Genomic DNA, 19497 nt, shown 5'->3' on the forward strand with positions numbered 1-19497 from the left:
AGAATAGGCCGCAGTATCACAAAAGGCAAAATGTCCCCCAGCACAGGATAGTAAGTACGAGTCTGAGACTGCACTAACCACAGCATCCAGGACAGCACAGCAAGAGAATGGGCCAACAACAGGAAAAGTTAACACACAATTCGCCTAGGGTGGTGAAACAGCAGAGCATCCTGGGTCAAATCACAGTAGGGAACCGCGGGGATCAGGCGTCATCAGGAGCACAATGGATTTGTGCCTCATTGGCATCCAGCCATTGGAGAGTCTGTTTAGGAGACTCAAACATGTGTGTCATTCCCAGGGCTATCACCCATAATTTAGCTGGGTAGAGCATAGAGTAAACAATGTTGAGCGCCCTGAGTCGTCTCTTAATGTCCAGGAATTGAGCTCTTCTGCATCTCATTAGAGAAATCCGAAAATATAGATATTCGCGCCCCGTCAATGGGGAGGTCAGGATGGTCACGGGCAGCATGTGATATGGTGTCCCTGTCCTTAAAATGGAGAATTTTCAGTAGGATCGGGCGGGGGGCACCCCCTGTGGAGGAGCGCGGAAGGGCAAATAACGGAGACAGGGTATCCTTCCCAAACTTAGTAAAGAGCCAAGATTCAAAAAAGTCTCACACAGCCTTCCCCTCAGCACGTTCAGCGACACCAATAATTCTGAGGTTATTCCGTCAGAGACAGTTTTCTAAGTCATCCAACTTTGTAATCAGTAAAGAAACATTATGCACTACACGGCACAGATCTCCAACGTCCCCTAGTATGTCTTCAAGGGCCGTGATCTGCTCATTTGTGCGGTGGAGATCATGCCGTATCAGAGATACTTCCTCCTTAATTGAGCCAGTGTCAGCCCCCAGGGCCAGGACTGCAGAGTAAATGTCCCTCATAGTGGGCTCTGTGATGGCAGAAGGAGCACACTGTCCGTTGAATGGAGTTGCAGGCACCCCAGTGGCAGCCCCTTCCACTAACCTGTTCAGACCACAGAGATGTGCTGGCCTGGGAGGACAATCCGGGCCTCCACACAGTCCTCGGAGGTATCAGAGGATGCCTCCCAGTCTGCGCTAGCGGCCGCGCCTGAGTCTCCGCCAGGGGCAGCGGGGACATGTGCAAATCTCTCCTGGCATGCCGCTACATCATAGAGATCAAGAGGTGTGGAGGCACCATCTTGGTTGCGCGGCGAGGCCAGGCCGGAGTTTTTCACGAACTTGTTCCACCTTTTCAGTTGCTTACAGGGGGGTTACAGGATAGGGTTCGGGAGATTAGAGCAGGAGCTCAGCAGCATGCGACCGCTCACATTGCCGGCAGACCACGCCCCCTCAGACAGGGCAAGTTTTAGTAGGTGGTCCTAGGGGTGTCCCTACACTGGAACACTAGAAGCTTTACCATGAGCTCTGAACTGCCCTTGATCACAAGGGACTATATCATTAACTCCTTCACTATTCAGGCATAATATGGTGTTAAGGCAACTGGAACTAGGCTCTGGATGTCTTTTTTGCATACAGAACTATGACTGGTAGGTAGCCTATATGTCGGGGATATTGCTGACATTAGCAGTACCTAGGCCCACTTCTTTAGTCGCCTCAGAAAGAATAACAGAGCTAAGGGACATGTCTACCTGACAATAGCCAGACTCTAACTAACTAGGACAATGTTAGATCTACCTTTTTTTCCCTGGCTAGGGGGTGGAACTTGGACTGGCTCCTGCAATCCTGCATGTTACTAAATCCTTGTTCAGCTTTAAAAATTATGGAAAACGTGCAAAAACATGAACTCTCTGTAAGCTGTAGATCTCAGTGTATGTTTGCCTGTAGTACAAAAAAGAAAATACAATATATTGCGGAAAATACACCTTGCATGACCATACAATACTTGAGAAATGTGGTTTGCATCCACTAAACCTATCATAATTGTTACGTTATACGCTCCGGCTGCACACACTGGCCGTGACAGCATGGTCCTGTTACCTGCTGCTGCCGGTGGGGCTAGGACTCACATCGTGGGACGCGCTTGCATGCGAGCCCCAGTCCGTCACTCACCTGGTGCTTCTTCTGCCCCAGCCTCTGCCTCTCTGCTCCGGCACGCATGTCCCCATCCCCTAGGGCACGCGCCCTGGAGCTTTAATATTTAAAGGGCCAGTACGCTCATTAGTGTAATTCAACTGTGGCTCATTGATAAAATCCTCCACCCTCCTCACTTCCCTGCCGAATCTTTGTTGCCTTGTGCCTGAGAGAAAGCATTCCTGAGAGTTGCCTTACCGTATATCTGATCTTTTGCTCTGTGACTTGACTATGCTACTTTGCCGCCTGCCTTGACCTTCTGCTATCCTGACTACGAGCTGCCTTATCCCTCCTGTGCCTTGCATCTCCTCAGCTGCCTGTGTGGTCGAGCCTTGCCAGGGGTAGCGATCTGGGTGCCGCCTGCCGCAGCAAGTCCATCCCGCTTTGCTGACTCTGGTGAAAACCAGCAGCATCTTAGACTCCGCTCCCTGGTACGGTCCAAGTCCTCTGCCACACTCTTGTTTCAGAAGACAGGAACTCCAGTGGACATGAATACGCTGGGTATTCATGTCCACTGGAGTTCCTGTCTTCTGAAACAAGAGTGGTACAGTAAGATCTGGCCATGGATTCTGCTGAGGTACCCCTGGCTGAAGTCGCCGATCTTCCCTCAATTGTGGTACGGTCTGTAGTGGTGATGATGGGGGTTTTTGTCAGTCACCTGATATAATTGTATGTAATCACTTATATTGTCTGTAGTGGTGATGATGGGGGTTGTTGTCAGTCACCTGTTATAATTGTATGTAATCACTTATATGGTCTGTTGTGGTAATGATAGGAGTTGTTTTCAGTGTGTCAGTGTAGGAGGTCCTCCTTAGATGACAGACTGACAACATTATTGCTGTTAAGATGTATTCCCATTCTGTAGGTGCAGGCATGGTTAGGGCATGACTTAGTGGCGTGTCTGTGACTGTGTTCAGGGCTTTGTGGCTTGTCCCTCTTTGCTCTCAGCAAAAGTTGGGAGGTATGCAAACGGGTTCCGTAGGCTTGCATTGAGGGGCGGAGTGTGACATCACACGGGGGCAGAGGCATGACGTCACACGCCGCCGGCCGTGTGGTCGCCGGGGACTGATTACAAACGGGGTGCCGCGTGCAAGATCACGGGGGTCCCCAGCGGCGGGGCTCCCGCGATCAGGCATCTTATCCCCTATCCTTTGGATAGGGATAAGATGTCTAAGCACCGGAGTATCCCTTTAGGTAGGGTCCAGTCTGTGCTAGACTCCCTTAGAGAAGCTGGGTTCCCTGCCAACCCAGAAAAGTGTGAGATGGAAAAAGCTAAATACCTAGGCTACATTGTTGGAAGCGGGATGATTAAGCCTCAAGTAAATGAAGTAGAGGCAATACAAAACTGGCCATGTCCTCTTACAAAAAACATGTAAGAGCTTTCATGTGTTAGGGCAGTGTTGGGTATTACCAGTGTTTTGTGCCTGAGTTTGCCAGTATTGCAGCTCCTTTGACTCACCTTAGTGATGATACAATGGTCCCCTGAGGCTATTATCACACAAAGCAATTTCCGCGTGGAATTCCAATTTGATTTCAATGGGATTCTGCTGCGCTGTTCACATAGCAGAATTTCCACACTGGAAACATCTGACGCTGAAATTCAAGTTCCGGTGTCTGCTGAAAGAATAGACATGTCTATTCTTTCTGCCGACTCCACACGGAATGCATTGCCGTCTATGAGACGTAAACTATAGAGGAAATCTATGATAGCTTGGAGCCAGCGTAGGTTTCTATGTAAAGCGTAGTGTTGCTCGAGAATATTCGCAATTCGAATATTATTCGCGAATATCGCATATTCGCGAATTTCGCGAATATAGCGCTATATATTCGTAATTACGAATATTCGTTTTTATTTTTTATTTTTTCTTCACGGTACACATCACAGTGATCATCCCTATCTGCTTCCAGCTTGTGTGGTGTAAAGAAGGCTGTAATACTACTGTGTGAGACTGGCGTGCGAAAATTCGCATATACGAAAATTCGCATATGCGAATTTTCGCATGTGCTAATTTTGTATATGCTAATATTCACATATGTTTATTTTCGCATACGCGAATATTCGCATATGCGAAAATAAATGGAGAATATAACGAATATGCGAATATTCACGAATATATGACGAATATTCGTCCATATATTCGCGAATATTCGCGAATTCGAATATGGCCTATGCCGCTCAACACTAGTAAAGCGCAGGGTATGCAGCTGCAGTGCCAGATTCATTAAAGGAGATATCCAATAGTGTAAAATCTGAAAATAAGTACCTGCCACAGGTTAGACCTTGATTCCATGATGCCACCGCACTTTTCATTATATGTCTGCCCCATCCTGTTTGTATGCTATGCCACTGTGAAAATAGCAGCACTTCCTGGTTATGGAGCCTGAGCTCCCATCATCCTCTTCACTCTGAAAAAAATTACTTCCTGTCAAGTCTGTAACATAATGTACACCCCCCAAAGCCTGCCCATACCACGCCCTACTGTGCTAAATCTCTGCCCTTCTTATTGCTCACCAATCACAGCACTCACATATTGAACCAATCACAGCACTCACATATTGAACCAATCACAGCACTCCTGCTTGAGCCTGATTGAGGACGTACACAGCTCCTCCCCTCCCCCTGCTCTGTTTACAGAGGACCTAATTTATCTTGGGGAGGGGAAAGCACTGAGAGGGGGGGGGGGGGGGGGGAGACCGGACAGGACATCCACAGCTCCTTACCTCCATAATGATTTCAATGTGTGAGGAGACATACTGCACTGCACGGGCTGGGGATGATTTCTATATGTGAGGAGACATTCTATACTGCAGGGGCTGGGGATGATTTCTATATGTGAGGAGACATATTACACTGCACGGGCTGGGGATGATTTCTATATGTGAGGAGACATATTACACTGCAGGGGCTGGGGATGATTTCTATATGTGAGGAGACATATTACACTGCACGGGCTGGGGATGATTTCTATATGTGAGGAGACATATTACACTGCAGGGGCTGGGGATGATTTCTATATGTGAGGAGACATACTGCACTGCAGGGGCTGGGGATGATTTCTATATGTGAGGAGACATATTACACTGCAGGGGCTGGGGATTATTTCTATATGTGAGGAGACATATTACACTGCACGGGCTGGGGATGATTTCTATATGCGAGGAGACATATTACACTACAGGGGCTGGGGATGATTTCTATATGTGAGGAGACATATTACACTACAGGGGCTGGGGATGATTTCTATATGTGAGGAGACATATTACACTGCAGGGGCTGGGGATGATTTCTATATGTGAGGAGACATATTACACTGCAGGGGCTGGGGATGATTTCTATATGTGAGGAGACATATTACACTACAGGGGCTGGGGATGATTTCTATATGTGAGGAGACATATTACACTGCAGGGGCTGGGGATGATTTCTATATGTGAGGAGACATATTACACTGCAGGGGCTGGGGATTATTTCTATATGTGAGGAGACATATAACACTGCACGGGCTGGGGATGATTTCTATATGCGAGGAGACATATTACACTACAGGGGCTGGGGATGATTTCTATATGTGAGGAGACATATTACACTACAGGGGCTGGGGATGATTTCTATATGTGAGGAGACATATTACACTGCAGGGGCTGGGGATGATTTCTATATGTGAGGAGACATATTACACTGCAGGGGCTGGGGATGATTTCTATATGTGAGGAGACATATTACACTACAGGGGCTGGGGATGATTTCTATATGTGAGGAGACATATTACACTGCAGGGGCTGGGGATGATTTCTATATGTGAGGAGACATATTACACTGCAGGGGCTGGGGATGATTTCTATATGTGAGGAGACATATTACACTGCAGGGGCTGGGGATGATTTCTATATGTGAGGAGACATATTACTGTCAAGGGGCTGGGGATGATTTCTATATGTGAGGAGACATATTACTGTCACGATGCCGGCTGGCAGGTAGTGGATCCTCTGTGCCAGAGAGGGATGACGTGGACCGTGCTAGTGGACCGGTTCTAAGCCACTACTGGTTTTCACCAGAGCCCGCCGCAAAGCGGGATGGTCTTGCTGCGGCGGTAGTGACCAGGTCGTATCCACTAGCAACGGCTCACCTCTCTGGCTGCTGAAGATAGGCGAGGTACAAGGGAGTAGGCAGAAGCAAAGTCGGACGTAGCAGAAGGTCGGGGGCAGGCGGCAAGGTTCGTAGTCAGGGGAGATAGCAAAGTTCTGGTACACAGGGTATAAACACACAAAAACGCTTTCACTAGGCTCTAGGGCAACAAGATCCGGCAAGGAAGTGCAAGGGAGGAGACTAGATATAGCCAGGAAACAGATGGGAACCAATTAAGCTAATTGGGCCAGGCACCAATCATTGGTGCACTGGCCCTTTAAGTCTCAGGGAGCTGGCGCGCGCGCGCCCTAGAGAGCGGAGCCGCGCGCGCCAGCACATGACCGCAGGAGACGGGAACGGGTAAGTGACCTGGGATGCGATTCGCGAGCGGGCGCGTCCCGCTGTGCGAATCGCATCCCCAACGGCCATGACAGGGCAGCGCTCCCGGTCAGCGCTGACCGGGGAGCTGCAGGGAGAAAGGCGCCGTGAGCGCTCCGGGGAGGAGCGGGGACCCGGAGCGCTAGGCGTAACAGTACCCCCCCCCTTAGGTCTCCCCTTCTCTTTATCGGGTAACTGCCTCCCCTGGGATGAGGACACCGGGAAAGGATGGAGGGATTCCTCAACGGCAGGCAGAACCGCAGGAGTAGGAATGGGGAGAGAGGGCAGAGGGCGAGACCTGGCACGGGGCAGTGTGACACCAGGACGAGGGCCATGAGGGGACACAGAAGCTTGCCTGGGAGGGGGGGAGGGGCATTTCCTGTGGCAGGCAGAGTCCTTAATGACCTTAGGGGGACCGGATACAGGAGGAACCACAGAGTTACGGCAAGGGATACTGGGAACCGGTTTTAGACAGTTCTTGGCACAAGAGGACCCCCAACTCTTGATCTCCCCAGTGGACCAATCCAGGGTTGGGGAATGAAGTTGAAGCCAGGGAAGTCCAAGGAGAATTTCCGAGGTGCAATTGGGGAGGACCAAAAGTTCAATCCTCTCGTGATGAGATCCGATGCTCATAAGAAGGGGCTCCGTGCGGAAACGTATGGTACAGTCCAACCTGGCTCCGTTGACCGCGGAGATGCGGAGTGGCTTGACAAGACGGGTCACCGGAATATGGAATTTATTCACAAAGGACTCCCGAATAAAATTTCCAGAAGCTCCAGAGTCCAGACAGGCCACGGCTGAGAGGGGAGAGCTGGCTGAAGTGGAAATCCGAACAGGTACCGTTAGACGTGGAGAAGCCGACTTGGCATCAAGAGACGCCACACCCACGAGAGCTGAGTGTGAGCGTGCGTTTCCCAGACGTGGAGGACGGATTGGGCAATCCACCAGAAAATGTTCAGTACTGGCACAGTACAAACAAAGATTCTCTTCCTTACGGCGATTCCTCTCTTCCAGGGTCAGGCGAGACCGATCCACTTGCATGGCCTCCTCGGCGGGAGGCCTAGGCGCAGATTGCAGTGGAGACTGTGGGAGAGGTGGCCAGAGATCTAAGTCTTTTTCCTGGCGGAGCTCTTGATGCCTCTCAGAAAAACGCATGTCAATGCGAGTGGCTAGATGAATGAGTTCATGCAGGCTAGCAGGAGTCTCTCGTGCGGCCAGAACATCTTTAATGTTGCTGGATAGGCCTTTTTTAAAGGTCGCGCAGAGAGCCTCATTATTCCAGGAAAGTTCAGAAGCAAGAGTACGGAATTGTATGGCGTACTCGCCAACGGAGGAATTACCCTGGACCAGGTTCAGCAGGGCAGTCTCAGCAGAAGAGGCTCGGGCAGGTTCCTCAAAGACACTTCGAATTTCCGAGAAGAAGGAGTGTACAGAGGCAGTGACGGGGTCATCACGGTCCCAGAGCGGTGTGGCCCATGACAGGGCTTTTCCAGACAGAAGGCTGACTACGAAAGCCACCTTAGACCTTTCAGTAGGAAACTGATCCGACATCATCTCCAGATGCAGGGAACATTGGGAAAGAAAGCCACGGCAAAACTTAGAGTTCCCATTAAATTTGTCCGGCAAAGACAGGCGGAGGCTAGGAGTGGCCACTCGCTGCGGAAGAGGTGCAGGAGCTGGCGGAGGAGATGGTTGCTGCTGCTGTAGCTGAGACTGAATCTGCTGTAGCTGCGACTGGAGTTGCTGAGTCATGGTGGTCAAGTACGACAGCTGGTGATCTTGTTGGGCAATCTGTCGGGCTTGCTGGGCGACCAGTGTGGGGAGGTCGGCGACAACAGGCAGAGGAACTTCAGCGGGATCCATGGCCGGATCTACTGTCACGATGCCGGCTGGCAGGTAGTGGATCCTCTGTGCCAGAGAGGGATGACGTGGACCGTGCTAGTGGACCGGTTCTAAGCCACTACTGGTTTTCACCAGAGCCCGCCGCAAAGCGGGATGGTCTTGCTGCGGCGGTAGTGACCAGGTCGTATCCACTAGCAACGGCTCACCTCTCTGGCTGCTGAAGATAGGCGAGGTACAAGGGAGTAGGCAGAAGCAAAGTCGGACGTAGCAGAAGGTCGGGGGCAGGCGGCAAGGTTCGTAGTCAGGGGAGATAGCAAAGTTCTGGTACACAGGGTATAAACACACAAAAACGCTTTCACTAGGCTCTAGGGCAACAAGATCCGGCAAGGAAGTGCAAGGGAGGAGACTAGATATAGCCAGGAAACAGATGGGAACCAATTAAGCTAATTGGGCCAGGCACCAATCATTGGTGCACTGGCCCTTTAAGTCTCAGGGAGCTGGCGCGCGCGCGCCCTAGAGAGCGGAGCCGCGCGCGCCAGCACATGACCGCAGGAGACGGGAACGGGTAAGTGACCTGGGATGCGATTCGCGAGCGGGCGCGTCCCGCTGTGCGAATCGCATCCCCAACGGCCATGACAGGGCAGCGCTCCCGGTCAGCGCTGACCGGGGAGCTGCAGGGAGAAAGGCGCCGTGAGCGCTCCGGGGAGGAGCGGGGACCCGGAGCGCTAGGCGTAACAATTACACTGCAGGGGCTGGGGATGATTTCTATATGTGAGGAGACATACTGCATTGCAGGGGCTGGGGATGATTTCTATATGTGAGGAGACATATTACACTGCACGGGCTGGGGATGATTTCTATATGTGAGGAGACATATTACACTGCAGGGGCTGGGGATGATTTCTATATATGAGGAGACATATTACACTGCACGGGCTGGGGATGATTTCTATATGTGAGGAGACATATTACACTGCAGGGGCTGGGGATGATTTCTATATGTGAGGAGACATATTACACTGCAGGGGCTGGGGATGATTTCTATATGTGAGGAGACATATTACACTGCAGGGGCTGGGGATGATTTCTATATGTGAGGAGACATATTACACTGCAGGGGCTGGGGATGATTTCTATATGTGAGGAGACATATTACACTGCAGGGGCTGGGGATGATTTCTATGTGTGAGGAGACATACTGCACTGCACGGGCTGGGGATGATTTCTATATGTGAGGAGACATATTACACTGCAGGGGCTGGGGATGATTTCTATATGTGAGGAGACATATTACACTACAGGGGCTGGGGATGATTTCTATATGTGAGGAGACATATTACACTGCAGGGGCTGGGGATGATTTCTATATGTAAGGAGACATATTACACTGCAGGGGCTGGAGATGATTTCTATATGTGAGGAGACATACTGCACTGCAGGGGCTGGGGATGATTTCTATATGTGAGGAGACATATTACACTACAGGGGCTGGGGATGATTTCTATATGTGAGGAGACATATTACACTGCAGGGGCTGGGGATGATTTCTATATATGAGGAGACATATTACACTACAGGGGCTGGGGATGATTTCTATATATGAGGAGACATATTACACTGCAGGGGCTGGGGATGATCTCTATACGTGAGGAGACATATTACACTACAGGGGCTGGGGATGATTTCTATATGTGAGGAGACATATTACACTGCAGAGGCTGGGGATGATCTCTATACGTGAGGAGACATATTACACTACAGGGGCTGGGGATGATTTCTATATGTGAGGAGACATATTACACTACAGGGGCTGGGGATGATTTCTATATGTGAGGAGACATATTACACTGCAGGGGCTGGGGATGATTTCTATATGTGAGGAGACATACTGCACTGCAGGGGCTGGGGATGATTTCTATATGTGAGGAGACATATTACACTGCAGGGGCTGGGGATGATTTCTATATGTGAGGAGACATATTACACTGCAGGGGCTGGGGATGATTTCTATATGTGAGGAGACATATTACACTGCAGGGGCTGGGGATGATTTCTATATATGAGGAGACATATTACACTGCACGGGCTGGGGATGATTTCTATATGTGAGGAGACATATTACACTGCAGGGGCTGGGGATGATTTCTATATGTGAGGAGACATATTACACTGCAGGGGCTGGGGATGATTTCTATATGTGAGGAGACATATTACACTGCAGGGGCTGGGGATGATTTCTATATGTGAGGAGACATATTACACTGCAGGGGCTGGGGATGATTTCTATGTGTGAGGAGACATACTGCACTGCACGGGCTGGGGATGATTTCTATATGTGAGGAGACATATTACACTGCAGGGGCTGGGGATGATTTCTATATGTGAGGAGACATATTACACTGCAGGGGCTGGGGATGATTTCTATATATGAGGAGACATATTACACTGCAGGGGCTGGGGATGATCTCTATACGTGAGGAGACATATTACACTACAGGGGCTGGGGATGATTTCTATATGTGAGGAGACATATTACACTGCAGAGGCTGGGGATGATCTCTATACGTGAGGAGACATATTACACTACAGGGGCTGGGGATGATTTCTATATGTGAGGAGACATACTGCACTGCAGGGGCTGGGGATGATTTCTATATGTGAGGAGACATATTACACTACAGGGGCTGGGGATGATTTCTATATGTGAGGAGACATATTACACTGCACGGGCTGGGGATGATCTCTATACGTGAGGAGACATATTACACTACAGGGGCTGGGGATGATTTCTATATGTGAGGAGACATATTATACTGCAGGGGCTGGGGATAATTTCTATATGTGAGGAGACATATTACACTACAGGGGCTGGGGATGATCTCTATATGTGAGGAGACATATTACACTGCAGGGGCTGGGGATGATCTCTATACGTGAGGAGACATATTACACTACAGGGGCTGGGGATGATTTCTATATGTGAGGAGACATATTATACTGCAGGGGCTGGGGATGATTTCTATATGTGATTAGACATACTGCAATGCAGGGGCTGGGGATAATTTCTATATGTGAGGAGACATACTGCATTGCAGGGGCTGGGGATGATTTCTATACGTGAGGAGACATATTACACTGCAGGGGCTGGGGATGATTTCTATATGTGAGGAGACATATTACACTACAAGGGCTGGGGATGATTTCTATATGTGAGGAGACATATTACACTACAGGGGCTGGGGATGATTTCTGTATGTGAGGAGACATATTACACTACAGGGGCTGGGGATGATTTCTATATGTGAGGAGACATATTACACTGCAGGGGCTGGGGATGATTTCTATATGTGAGGAGACATATTACACTGCATGGGCTGGGGATGATTTCTATATGTGAGGAGACATATTACACTGCACGGGCTGGGGATGATTTCTATATGTGAGGAGACATATTACACTGCGCAGGCTGGGGATGATTTCTATATGTGAGGAGACATATTACACTGCAGGGGCTGGGGATGATTTCTATATGTGAGGAGACAAATTACACTGCAGGGGCTGGGGATGATTTCTATACGTGAGGAGACATATTAAACTACAGGGGCTGGTGATGATTTCTATATGTGAGGAGACATATTACACTACAGGGGCTGGGGATGATTTCTATATGTGAGGAGACATATTACACTGCAGGGGCTGGGGATGATTTCTATATGTGAGGAGACATATTACACTGCAGGGGCTGGGGATGATTTCTATATGTGAGGAGACATATTACACTGCAGGGGCTGGGGATGATTTCTATATGTGAGGAGACATATTACACTGCGCAGGCTGGGGATGATTTCTATATGTGAGGAGACATATTACACTGCAGGGGCTGGGGATGATTTCTATATGTGAGGAGACATATTACACTGCAGGGGCTGGGGATGATTTCTATATGTGAGGAGACATATTACACTGCAGGGGCTGGGGATGATCTCTATACGTGAGGAGACACATTACACTACAGGGGCTGGGGATTATTTCTATATGTGAGGAGACATATTACACTACAGGGGCTGGGGATGATTTCTATATGTGAGGAGACATATTACACTGCAGGGGCTGGGGATGATTTCTATATGTGAGGAGACATATTACACTGCAGGGGCTGGGGATGATCTCTATACATGAGGAGACATATTACACTACAGGGGCTGGGGATGATTTCTATATGTGAGGAGACGTGTTACACTACAGGGGCTGGGGATGATTTCTATATGTGAGGAGACATATTACACTGCAGGGGCTGGGGATGATTTCTATATGTGAGGAGACATATTACACTGCACGGGCTGGGAATGATTTCTATATGTGAGGAGACATATTACACTGCAGGGGCTGGGGATGATTTCTATATGTGAGCAGACATATTACACTGCAGGGGCTGGGGATGATTTCTATATGTGAGGAGACATATTACACTGCATGGGCTGGGGATGATTTCTATATGTGAGGAGACATATTACACTGCACGGGCTGGGGATGATTTCTATATGTGAGGAGACATATTACACTGCAGGGGCTGGGGATGATTTCTATATGTGAGGAGACATATTACACTGCAGGGGCTGGGGATGATCTCTATACGTGAGGAGACATATTAAACAACAGGGGCTGGTGATGATTTCTATATGTGAGGAGACATATTACACTACAGGGGCTGGGGATGATTTCTATATGTGAGGAGACATATTACACTGCAGGGGCTGGGGATGATTTCTATATGTGAGGAGACATATTACACTGCAGGGGCTGGGGATGATTTCTATATGTGAGGAGACATATTACACTGCACGGGCTGGGGATGATTTCTATATATGAGGAGACATATTACACTGCACGGGCTGGGGATGATTTCTATATGTGAGGAGACATATTACACTGCAGGGGCTGGGGATGATTTCTATATGTGAGGAGACATATTACACTGCACGGGCTGGGGATGATTTCTATATATGAGGAGACATATTACACTGCACGGGCTGGGGATGATTTCTATATGTGAGGAGACATATTACACTGCAGGGGCTGGGGATGATTTCTATATGTGAGGGGACATACTTCACTGCAGGGGCTGGGGATGATTTCTATATGTGAGGAGACATATTACACTGCAGGGGCTGGGGATTATTTCTATATGTGAGCAGACATATTACACTGCAGGGGCTGGGGATGATTTCTATATGTGAGGAGACATACTGCACTGCACGGGCTGGGGATGATTTCTATATGTGAGGAGACATATTACACTGCAGTGGCTGGGGATGATTTCTATATGTGAGGAGACATACTGCACTGCAGGGGCTGGGGATTATTTCTATATGTGAGGAGACATATTACACTGCAGGGGCTGGGGATGATTTCTATATGTGAGGAGACATATTACACTGCACGGGCTGGGGATGATTTCTATATATGAGGAGACATATTACACTGCACGGGCTAGGGATGATTTCTATATGTGAGGAGACATATTACACTGCAGGGGCTGGGGATGATTTCTATATGTGAGGAGACATACTGCACTGCAGGGGCTGGGGATGATTTCTATATGTGAGGAGACATATTACACTGCAGGGGCTGGGGATTATTTCTATATGTGAGCAGACATATTACACTGCAGGGGCTGGGGATGATTTCTATATGTGAGGAGACATACTGCACTGCACGGGCTGGGGATGATTTCTATATGTGAGGAGACATATTACACTGCAGTGGCTGGGGATGATTTCTATATGTGAGGAGACATACTGCACTGCAGGGGCTAGGGATGATTTCTATATGTGAGGAGACATATTACACTGCAGGGGCTGGGGATGATTTCTATATGTGAGGAGACATATTACACTGCACGGGCTGGGGATGATTTCTATATGTGAGGAGACATATTACACTGCAGGGGCTGGGGATTATTTCTATATGTGAGCAGACATATTACACTGCAGGGGCTGGGGATGATTTCTATATGTGAGGAGACATATTACACTCCGCAGGCTGGGGATGATTTCTATATGTGTGGAGACATATTACACTGCAGGGCTGGGGATGATTTCTATATGTGAGGAGACATATTACATTGCAGGGGCTGGGGATGATTTCTATATGTGAGGAGACATATTACACTGCAGGGGCTGGGGATGATCTCTATATGTGAGGAGACATATTACACTGCAGGGGCTGTAGATGATTTCTATATGTGAGGAGACATATTACACTGCAGGGGCTGGGGATGATTTCTATATGTGAGGAGACATACTGCACTGCACGGGCTGGGGATGATTTCTATATGTGAGGAGACATATTACACTACAGGGGCTGGGGATGATTTCTATATGTGAGGAGACATATTACACTGCAGGGGCTGGGGATGATTTCTATATGTGAGGAGACATATTACACTGCAGGGGCTGGGGATGATTTCTATATGTGAGGAGACATATTACACTGCAGGGGCTGGGGATAATTTCTATATGTGAGGAGACATATTACACTGCAGGGGCTGGGGATGATTTCTATATGTGAGGAGACATATTATACTGCAGGGGCTGGGGATGATTTCTATATGTGATTAGACATACTGCACTGCAGGGGCTGGGGATAATTTCTATATGTGAGGAGACATACTGCATTGCAGGGGCTGGGGATGATTTCTATATGTGAGGAGACATATTACACTGCAGGGGCTGGGGATGATCTCTATACGTGAGGAGACACATTACACTACAGGGGCTGGGGATGATTTCTATATGTGAGGAGACATATTACACTACAGGGGCTGGGGATGATTTCTATATGTGAGGAGACATATTACACTGCAGGGGCTGGGGATGATTTCTATATGTGAGGAGACATATTACACTGCAGGGGCTGGGGATGATCTCTATACGTGAGGAGACATATTACACTACAGGGGCTGGGGATGATTTCTATATGTGAGGAGACATATTACACTGCAGGGGCTGGGGATGATTTCTATATGTGAGGAGACATATTACACTGCATGGGCTGGGGATGATTTCTATATGTGAGGAGACATATTACACTGCACGGGCTGGGGATGATTTCTATATGTGAGGAGACATATTACACTGCAGGGGCTGGGGATGATTTCTATATGTGAGGAGACATATTACACTGCAGGGGCTGGGGATGATCTCTATACGTGAGGAGACATATTAAACAACAGGGGCTGGTGATGATTTCTATATGTGAGGAGACATATTACACTACAGGGGCTGGGGATGATTTCTATATGTGAGGAGACATATTACACTGCAGGGGCTGGGGATGATTTCTATATGTGAGGAGACATATTACACTGCAGGGGCTGGGGATGATTTCTATATGTGAGGAGACATATTACACTGCAGGGGCTGGGGATGATTTCTATATGTGAGGAGACATATTACACTGCGCAGGCTGGGGATGATTTCTATATGTGAGGAGACATATTACACTGCAGGGGCTGGGGATGATTTCTATATGTGAGGAGACATATTACACTGCAGGGGCTGGGGATGATTTCTATATGTGAGGAGACATATTACACTGCAGGGGCTGGGGATGATCTCTATACGTGAGGAGACATATTACACTGCAGGGGCTGGGGATTATTTCTATATGTGAGGAGTCATATTACGCTACAGGGGCTGGGGATGATTTCTATATGTGAGGAGACATATTACGCTGCAGGGGCTGGGGATGATTTCTATATGTGAGGAGACATATTACACTGCAGGGGCTGGGGATGATCTCTATACGTGAGGAGACATATTACACTACAGGGGCTGGGGATGATTTCTATATGTGAGGAGACGTGTTACACTACAGGGGCTGGGGATGATTTCTATATGTGAGGAGACATATTACACTGCAGGGGCTGGGGATGATTTCTATATGTGAGGAGACATATTACACTGCACGGGCTGGGAATGATTTCTATATGTGAGGAGACATATTACACTGCAGGGGCTGGGGATGATTTCTATATGTGAGCAGACATATTACACTGCAGGGGCTGGGGATGATTTCTATATGTGAGGAGACATATTACACTGCGCAGGCTGGGGATGATTTCTATATGTGAGGAGACATATTACACTGCAGGGCTGGGGATGATTTCAATGTGTGAGGAGACATACTGCACTGCAGGGGCTGGGGATGATTTCTATATGTGAGGAGACATATTACACTGCAGTGGCTGGGGATGATTTCTATATGTGAGGAGACATATTACACTGCACGGGCTGGGGATGATTTCTATATATGAGGAGACATATTACACTGCACGGGCTGGGGATGATTTCTATATGTGAGGAGACATATTACACTGCAGGGGCTGGGGATGATTTCTATATGTGAGGAGACATACTGCACTGCAGGGGCTGGGGATGATTTCTATATGTGAGGAGACATATTACACTGCAGGGGCTGGGGATTATTTCTATATGTGAGCAGACATATTACACTGCAGGGGCTGGGGATGATTTCTATATGTGAGGAGACATACTGCACTGCACGGGCTGGGGATGATTTCTATATGTGAGGAGACATATTACACTGCAGTGGCTGGGGATGATTTCTATATGTGAGGAGACATACTGCACTGCAGGGGCTGGGGATGATTTCTATATGTGAGGAGACATATTACACTGCAGGGGCTGGGGATGATTTCTATATGTGAGGAGACATATTACACTACAGGGGCTGGGGATGATTTCTATATGTGAGGAGACATATTACACTGCAGGGGCTGGGGATGATTTCTATATGTGAGGAGACATATTACACTGCAGGGGCTGGGGATGATTTCTATATGTGAGGAGACATATTACACTGCAGGGGCTGGGGATGATTTCTATATGTGAGGAGACATATTACACTGCGCAGGCTGGGGATGATTTCTATATGTGAGGAGACATACTGCACTGCAGGGGCTGGGGATGATTTCTATATGTGAGGAGACATATTACACTGCAGGGGCTGGGGATGATTTCTATATGTGAGGAGACATATTACACTGCAGGGGCTGGGGATGATCTCTATACGTGAGGAGACACATTACACTACAGGGGCTGGGGATGATTTCTATATGTGAGGAGACATATTACACTACAGGGGCTGGGGATGATTTCTATATGTGAGGAGACATATTTCACTGCAGGGGCTGTGGATGATTTCTATATGTGAGGAGACATATTACACTGCAGGGGCTGGGGATGATCTCTATACGTGAGGAGACATATTACACTACAGGGGCTGGGGATGATTTCTATATGTGAGGAGACATATTACACTACAGGGGCTGGGGATGATTTCTATATGTGAGGAGACATATTACACTGCAGGGGCTGGGGATGATTTCTATATGTGAGGAGACATATTACACTGCAGGGGCTGGGGATGATTTCTATATGTGAGGAGACATATTACACTGCGCAGGCTGGGGATGATTTCTATATGTGAGGAGACATATTACACTGCAGGGGCTGGGGATGATTTCTATATGTGAGGAGACATATTACACTGCAGGGGCTGGGGATGATTTCTATATGTGAGGAGACATATTACACTGCAGGGGCTGAGGATGATTTCTATATGTGAGGAGACATATTACACTGCAGGGGCTGGAGAGACATATTACACTGCAGGGGCTGGGGATGATCTCTATACGTGAGGAGACATATTACACTACAGGGGCTGGGGATGATTTCTATATGTGAGGAGACATATTACACTACAGGGGCTGGGGATGATTTCTATATGTGAGGAGACATATTACACTGCAGGGGCTGGGGATGATTTCTATATGTGAGGAGACATATTACACTGCAGGGGCTGGGGATGATTTCTATATGTGAGGAGACATATTACACTGCGCAGGCTGGGGATGATTTCTATATGTGAGGAGACATATTACACTGCAGGGGCTGGGGATGATTTCTATATGTGAGGAGACATATTACACTGCAGGGGCTGGGGATGATTTCTATATGTGAGGAGACATATTACACTGCAGGGGCTGAGGATGATTTCTATATGTGAGGAGACATACTGCACTGCACGGGCTGGGGATGATTTCTATTTGTGAGGAGACATACTGCACTGCAGGGGCTGGGGATGATTTCTATATGTGAGGAGACATACTGCACTGCATGGGCTGGGGATGATTTCTATATGTGAGGAGACATATTACACTACAGGGGCTGGGGATGATTTCTATATGTGAGGAGACATATTACACTGCAGGGGCTGGGGATGATTTCTATATGTGAGGAGACATATTACACTGCAGGGGCTGGGGATGATCTCTATACGTGAGGAGACATATTACACTACAGGGGCTGAGGATGATTTCTATATGTGAGGAGACATACTTCACTGCAAGGGCTGGGGATGATTTCTATATGTGAGGAGACATATTACACTACAGGGGCTGGGGATGATTTCTATATGTGAGGAGACATATTACACTGCAGGGGCTGGGGATGATTTCAATATGTGAGGAGACATATTACACTGCAGGGGCTGGGGATGATTTCTATATGTGAGGAGACATACTGCACTGCACGGGCTGGGGATGATTTCTATATGTGAGGAGACATACTGCACTGCAGGGGCTGGGGATGATTTCTATATGTGAGGAAACATATTACACTGCAGGGGCTGGGGATGATTTCTATATGTGAGGAGACATACTGCACTGCAGGGGCTGGGGATGATTTCTATATGTGAGGAAACATATTACACTGCAGGGGCTGGGGATGATTTCTATATGTGAGGAGACATATTACACTACAGGGGCTGGGGATGATTTCTATATGTGAGGAGAGATATTACACTGCAGGGGCTGGGGATGATTTCTACATGTGAGGAGACATATTACACTGCAGGGGCTGAGGATGATTTCTATATGTGAGGAGACATATTACACTACAGGGGCTGGGGATGATTTCTATATGTGAGGAGACATATTACACTGCAGGGGCTGGGGATGATTTCTATATGTGAGGAGACATATTACACTGCAGGGGCTGGGGATGATTTCTA

Source organism: Hyla sarda, chromosome 11 (genome assembly GCF_029499605.1).
Source record: "Hyla sarda isolate aHylSar1 chromosome 11, aHylSar1.hap1, whole genome shotgun sequence".
Lineage (NCBI taxonomy): Eukaryota > Metazoa > Chordata > Amphibia > Anura > Hylidae > Hyla > Hyla sarda.